We start from the raw sequence: 7,894 nt of genomic DNA on the forward strand, positions 1-7,894 counted from the left end.
TCTATATAGTTTCTCATCATAAAACACAGTTTAAACTCTGGTTTGAAAGATAGCAAGCAATACACTAGGCCTTTAATTTGAAAAGCTGTTTTCCACCTGTTGAATGTGAAGTGACTGCTGAGGTGACATCAGAATGACTCAGGCAGTTTCAACCATTTCAAACTTCATACTCCAGCAAAGAAACACTGCCCCTGCTGGTGGCAGATGGAGTTACACACACACTGGATGTTCCTTGTGTGTGTGGTTTTATGGATGCAGCACTAATCCTGGAACTGTGAAATTATGTACGTATCATGTTTGATTTAAGTTTATTTATTAGCACCACTTCACAACAACACAGTAATAGTAATCTAAGGGCACTGTACACAAGAGAAAAATAAATCAAACCATGAATTCACCTCAGATTGAAAATCTGAAGTGAAGAGTACCACAACTATCAGCACAGAGATGGAAAATCCTGCTGAAGCTTCCTTGGTTGCAGATTTGTCCCATGGCAGGTTCAATGCAAAATTAATGACTGGGGGTGCAGAGAGCCGGCCTTTTCATATCTGATCATTCAATCAATCAACATTGATTTTCTGAGCCCTTTCCAGCAGCCAAAAGGTGCATAAAGTGCTTCACAAGAAACAAAATAAAAACAATCAATAAAAACAATACAAAACTACCTGAAGGTCAATAGGTATTAAAAGCCTGCCTGAATGAAAAGTGTTAAAGTTTAGACATAAAAGGGCCCAGATCAGTGAGGGAGCACACATCTCCAGGTAGATGGTTCCACAAACACTAACGTTTGTACTTAGACTTATAAACAGTAAGGACGTATTATGAAGTCCTCTTATACTCATGAAAACAACTAGTTTAGGTGATGTGAGACCATTAGACCTTGACATAGGCATCGCAACAATAGTAAGTGAAGGGGACGTGTCCCCCCCAACTTTTCAAAAGTATCCGTTTGGACCCCTCCACATTCGTCTCATCAGTTCACACAGCGCTGTTTTTGTTTGGCGACTTGATGAAAGAATCCAGCAGCCGGAGGATAGATGACCGGTGTCAGACTGCTTCCACCGGGTTAGATGGGAGGAAGATGATGGTGACTTCCAGGAGTGCAAATATTCAACCTAAAACTAACTTTCTAGCTGCTTCTAGAAGGCAGTGTGTGTGATTGTATCCCTCCACAGACACACAACATTAGGAGATGTTTTACAGAGAAACAGTTAAATTCTCCACAGAACAGATTTATCCTGTGTAAAGTTAATGCAGTTAGCTGCTGGCTACAGTTAACTTACATATCACCACCAGTTAATGTCATTTAAAGCATCTTCTAAAGTACAGAGTGATCAGCTGGTGATGTTATTATCAGCAAGAATAACATGATCACATCAGAAGATTATTGGGTGTTTTTATGAAAGTATAAAACGATTGCATTCTAACATATTGTGAGAGTAGATTTTTTATTAGAATATTTTAAGCATAAAACAAAGCTTGGTTCATGTCTGAAAACTTTAATAATCAGATGATGACACTGTTGACTCACAGTCACAGATTAAACCAGACCAGATCAGATCATCTGTTATTTATTGATCACATTTCATGATATTTTCTGACTTTTTAAAGCTGACTAACTTCAGCTGGCAATAAAAAAACCTAATGTTTAATCCATCTTCAGGTGATGCAGGAGCTGATGAGTCAGGGTCAGCAGGTAGGGACAGAGCTCTGTCGCTCAGGTGAGTGATGATGATGATGATGATGATGATGAAGGTGCTGCTGGGAAATTATGAATGAGATCTGAAATGTTTACTCAAATCAGTATTTATTTTGAGTCCATTCTAAACAGTTGTGTGAAGTTTAGGAAATACATTACTGATTTAAAGGCATAATCTACAGCATTATCAAACTGAATTTATTATATTTTGAATAGTAAAAAAATTACATGCTTATTAAAATTTTCACTTTAATTAGTAAGTAGGAAGTGGTAGAAATTGAGGTGGTACCAGGGTCGAAAGGAACCTGTAGACCTATTTTTGCTTTAATARTTACATGCAGATTGACAAAACTGACAAATGTTTTTTGTTTTATTTTATTTTTTGTCACCATAACACAGTGTCATTTTATGTTCTGAAAGCTGCATGACACCCTGTTCCTTTTGGCTATGAGTAAACCTATCATTAAATCATAAAAAGTGAAATGCCCCTCTAAATTCACTGTTGGTGGTTATCAATACTGCACCTGTTCACTGAGTAAAGTTATTATGAGTTTTAAACATGCAGTTAATGGTCATTTATTGGCACATTGACATGTTATAATTTAAAATAAATCAAGTGTAGGGGTCACCTCGAGTGAAGAAACAGGAGTTACTGCCTCAAAGCAGGTCTCGGAAAGGCCTGAAAGAAGGCAGGAACACTGAACTCTATTTTAGGCCATGATGGGTCATTTCAACCTACGGAGGACTTCAGTTCTCTAATCAGATATTAAACAGAAACAATCTGTTCTGTTCGTGATTCATTGGTTGTTTAACTAAGAATGTTTATGCATCTGTTAATCACAATAATGACATGTCACAAAGAAAGAAAGAATCACTTCTATGCTTTTATCGTGCCTAAAATAGAATAGTATAAAATCACAGAAAATCATCACCATGTTTTCATTGTGTTTTTATAAATCACTGTTTTATTTTACTGAAACATCAGTAATATAATTTTGAGTTTTTCTTAAGAAAATCTTACATGTATCTGGACACCAAGKTCAGACTGATTATTTAAACAGAAATGTTAATTAATCATCATAAATGTTTTACAGTGATTCCTCTTACAGTCTAGCAGAAAGAAGCTAAGAAGATGTTATCATAATGTCTGTGAAACAGCTACAGAGCAATGACCTTGACTGGCGTCTGGCAACTCTCTTATCTTCTTTCATTTTCCTGACTCATGCAAAACGCCTCAGGGCGGATCTAAGTCGTCCCTCTTTCTTACTAACACGGACGTCTTAGAGAGACACAGGAGTTCCTTCCTGGATGCTGAAGGGGGAAGAAGGGCTGATTCTCTCTCCGGAGAACAGCCGAGGCCGCAGGTCTGACTCATGAGCCAATTCGAGTAGAACCTGACGGCTGGGCAGGAGCACGCTGCTTCTGTCCACCTAGAGACCCAGGTTTCTTGAAGTGTTTTCAACTCCCGAGGGGAGACTTTTATTTTGAAGGACGACCGGAGCCACAGCTGGAATCTTTCTAGCCTGGGCTGAAACAGACGGAAAAGTCACCTGAAAGACACCTTTTCGCCAAGGACCAGCGAGGACAAGCGTCCTAGAGGGTCATTGGTGAGACAGCCATATCAGGGGTTCTTGAGCAGACATCACCAGGTAAAGCTGACGTGTTCGTGGGTGACGTGTCAAGTTGAAGCCTGAGAGCAGAGAGGACGTGCTAATCCGGTTGTAAACCTTACCAGCATAAAAGCAGAAACACTAATCCCTAATTTTCTTACTTTTCTTACCCTTTATCCTTTGCCAACTCTAAGTGAAAGTGCCAGTAAATTGTTTAGTTTTTAACATCAGAACTGACGTTTACTGTCTATATAAGTAATMTGAGTTAATGTGAAAGAAATTCGGAYGCGGGTTTTATCTCATTTACTTAGACGCTTAATATAGGAAACTCACGATCAGGTGTAATTTATGATTTTGTTCAATTTGTGTAAATAAATGATTGCATAATCTTTTATGAATCAACTTGAACTCGTCTGACGTTCCCTCATTGTGTCACTTCACTTTGCACAGACAAATATTAAAGTAATGAGGAAAACCTTGGTAAAATTTACTCTCATAACCTTGTTGTGAGAAGATGTAGGGGGGGGGGGGACTTATTTGCATAAGTAACCCATTCCTACACAAGAACAAACAATATGAAAGTGAAAGGCCCTAAAGCCACTGGATTTGTTAAACTGTGTCACATTAATTAACCTTATGTCAGCTGTAGCAGTGAGTTTTAAACAGGATGATAGAACTAGTTTAATGAAGAATCTGTCTCTGAAATAATTAAATCAAGTGTTTATTTATGTATGTAATTGTATGTTTAAGAACCTGGTAAAAAAAAACACCAGAATGCAGCAAATGGCATCTATTTCGTTCAAAATTTTCTAGGGGAGGACCTCCAGACCCCCACCCTGACCTGTGTGTCCCCCCCACTTTTAAAATGGTTCTGACACCCATGGACCTTGAGAAGTAAAAATAACAGTGAAGAGAAATATATAACGTAGGTGATGTGTTCATAGTGTTGGCTGAAACACAGATCACAGCAGTTTGGACCAGTTGAACACTGAGAATTGGGAGATTCCTACATACAAGGCATTGCAGTAGTCAAGCCTTAATCTAATAAAAACATGAATGGTCTTTTCCAGGATAATGCAAAAAAAAAAGGGCTGAAATTTGAGCCAAAGCTGTAGCTGACAAAAACTGGCCTTGACTACAGAGGCTGTGTGTGTCAAACTTCAAATCCTTGTCAAAGGAAATGTTTAATAAATACGACAAGTCCACATCCAGAGGACTTACTTAAATGTTTTTATTTTATTTTATTTTTTTACTTGGATTACTGAGATGCATCAGAATACATATAGCATAGAACAGGGCTATTCAACTAAATTGCTCCAGGGGCCACAGTTACAAACATACTAAAAGAACGTATGTAAATTAGAAAACCAGGGGTTTGGGCTTAAAAGATGAATGAACCAACTGGTGGGCCGAATTTTGGTCACAGCCACCAGTTGAATAGCCCTAGCATAGAGGATTAGCACTACTAGTTATTTGAAAAATAGGAAACTATTTGTTCAAGTAAATAATGTAAGATCTGAACTATAATATTAATTGTGGAGTTCCTCAAGGTTATGTGCTTGGACCAAAACTTTATTTTACATATAAATGATTTGGTCAATGTGTTGAAGCTTTTAAAATGTAATCTATTCGCTGATGACATAACAATTTTTAAATATTGAGGCAATACAGACAGAATTTAGGAAGGTGCAAGCTTGGTTTCAACCAAATAAATTATCATTGAATTTTGATAAGACGAATTACAGTAAATGATATTTGGTAACAGAAAGAAAACTGTCAAAGTTACAAATTTGGCTGATTATGGTATTTTGCAGATCATGTATAAAGCTCATTAAAATGTTACCTTTTAATATTCAATCAAAATTTGTTAAAAGAAAGAGACACTACAATGGAGATCTTTGAAAAGCTGCTATTTCAAACAGGTTTTTGCACAGTAATTAAGGGAAAAGTTGGCGGAATAATCTTGACACTAATAAAATAACTTCCATAGTGGTTATTTATTTATTTTTAATTTATTAATTTCATTAACAAACAAAAACTTTAAACACAACAGAAGAAAAAATGTAAATAAAATGAAAGGCAACAGAGAGAAGTAAAATGTATTATATTTTCACCAAGAATAAATCAAAACAAAAGCAATTTACAAAAAACAAAAACAAATACTAAACAAAAACATCAAAACCTTGGTGAACAACGATTCATATAAAAACACCTTATTCCATTTCATATTTCTTTAACAAACCTTTATAATTTTCCTAAACATTAACGTTAACCTGGTATTTTTCACATCATTCACCAGATTATTCCATAATCTTATACCTTGGATTGAGGTACACCATTCCTTCAAACTGGTTCTAAATTTAGGTTTCACAAATATCCACTTGAGATTATAACAACTTTCTCTCTAACAAAGTTCAATTGGATGTTCAAAGGCAATATATTTTGTGAGCCTTATACCTGTACATGTCCTGTAAAATATTATAATCAACCAACTTATAGAACTTCAATCATTTCAACTGATAAAATAATATATTTGATGGGTGACTGGAATGTTTTCCAGTGATAATACTTAAATGTCTTTTCTGTAAAAAAAAAAAAAGATTTGTATTTGTTTTACATGCTTTCCCCCAGATGTCAATAAATGTGGGATAATTATTGCATTACACAACATATCCAGAGCTTCTTTCACTTGTTACTGTTGTGGAATAGTTATTTTCTGTATCACATTGACACTGACCACTTGTTCCTGTTCCTGAAGATATGAACACTTGTTCATATCTTGTGATATCCTTCCGGACGTCAGCATCAAGTTGACCTATTTCCGTGTATCAGGATGGGGCAGGTTATGATTGGTCGCTCATTCTCACACGATGTTAGATGACAGAATGCTGTATATGAGGCCTCTCGAGACACAGTGTGCAAGAGAGTTAGACAGTGAGCAGTGTGGAGTGACAGACAGAGAGGCACAGAGACAGGCCACGTTCTCTGTGTTTCCTGTTGTTGCAATAAAACTCAGCTGATCATCCCACGGAGTACCTTCATTCTTGACCACGTATTTCTGTCTCTGTTGTTAAATAAATATTGCCATAACAGTTACAATACTGCAATAGACATAGCTTTGTTTGTTCTTAAATAATTTATATGGTTTCCTGTCAGCTTTGAGGTGGAAAAAACCACGTATTCTGGTTCTGCGGAACTGCTGCTGCTCAATGAAGAGAGAAACTCTGAAACAGGCTGGTTGAACAGCAAGAATCTTTATTTTGCAGTCCAGGAGATTACAGCCAAAAACCAAATTGTGGCCTTCAAGCCAAATGATTCACCAAGGAAGAAAGATGAAGAACGAAGGCCAAGGGTGGAGGTGTACAAGGCTCTTTGTAGGCTTCACAGTGTAGTTCAACAGAGGCATCATAAATTTTGTCACGGTATACCTTAAGCATTCCCTTTCCTAATATGGTAATATGTGCCGAGCTCTGAAGCTGGAAAACCAAGAGACGTAACACATCTGTGCTTTCCTGAGAAGAGGCCCCCCACTCTTGGACACTGCAGCTTTTCATCAATAATGACACCAAAAACTTCACCTCACTGACTCTACAGATCTATTCAATTCAATTCAGTTTATTTATACAGCACCAAATCATAACAATTGTTGTCTCAGGACAGTGCACACAAAACACAACAAACCTAAAGTGTGAGGATTTTGCAGAATGACTCAGGGTGCAGGCAAAACTCAAACGGCAAAAATGCTTTATTAACAAAAGAGGCTGGTGAGGCAGCTCCAAAATACTCACAAAAACTCAAAAATCTTCTCAGAGGGAACATGAACTGGAGGAAACATGAGGAGGACGAAGGACACCTCACTGGCTGAGGGAAGCAGCACAATGAACAGACACACACTGAGGACCAAACACCACATACTGTATATAGGGAAACTAATGAGGACAAATGAGAAACAGCTGAAGAAGACATAAGAGGGAAAACAGGTGAGAGTGGGCGGGGCTGCAGGGCAGAGAAACACGGGAACACTGAGACACAAAAACTTAGGAATTAAACACAGATTATGACATAAAGAAGCCAGCAGACTGCGCCGAAATCTTCCCTTCATCAAATCCGTCCTGAACAGTACATTGGTGACAGTGGAGAGGAAAAACTCCCTGCTAATCAGGAAGAAACCTCCAGCAGAACCAGGCTCAGGACAGGAGACCGTCTGCCTCGACCGGCTGGTTGGAGGACAGGAAAGAGACACAAACACAGAAGAACTGGTCCAGGACTGGTCCAGGTGCACCTTCTTCTGGAAGAGACAAAGAAAAAACATGATAGAAATAATTACAATAAACATGTAGAGAAGAGAGACTAAAGACAACAGAAGAGTGAAGAAATGTGCTCAGTTTGTGCTCCAGCAGTCTAATGGTGCGTTCACACCGAACGCGATTTCAGCATCAGGAGCCTCAGGTTTACATGCAAAGTCTATGGTGGACGCGCTTCAAGCAACGTTGGGAAGTGATATGCTGCGCCTCAAGCGCGATTAGAGCAGCGCGATTTGAACGATCTGAGCGTTCAACGCGCTGAGGCGCAAATCGCTGAAGTT

Source organism: Austrofundulus limnaeus, unplaced genomic scaffold (assembly GCF_001266775.1).
Source record: "Austrofundulus limnaeus strain Quisiro unplaced genomic scaffold, Austrofundulus_limnaeus-1.0 Scaffold509, whole genome shotgun sequence".
NCBI lineage: Eukaryota > Metazoa > Chordata > Actinopteri > Cyprinodontiformes > Rivulidae > Austrofundulus > Austrofundulus limnaeus.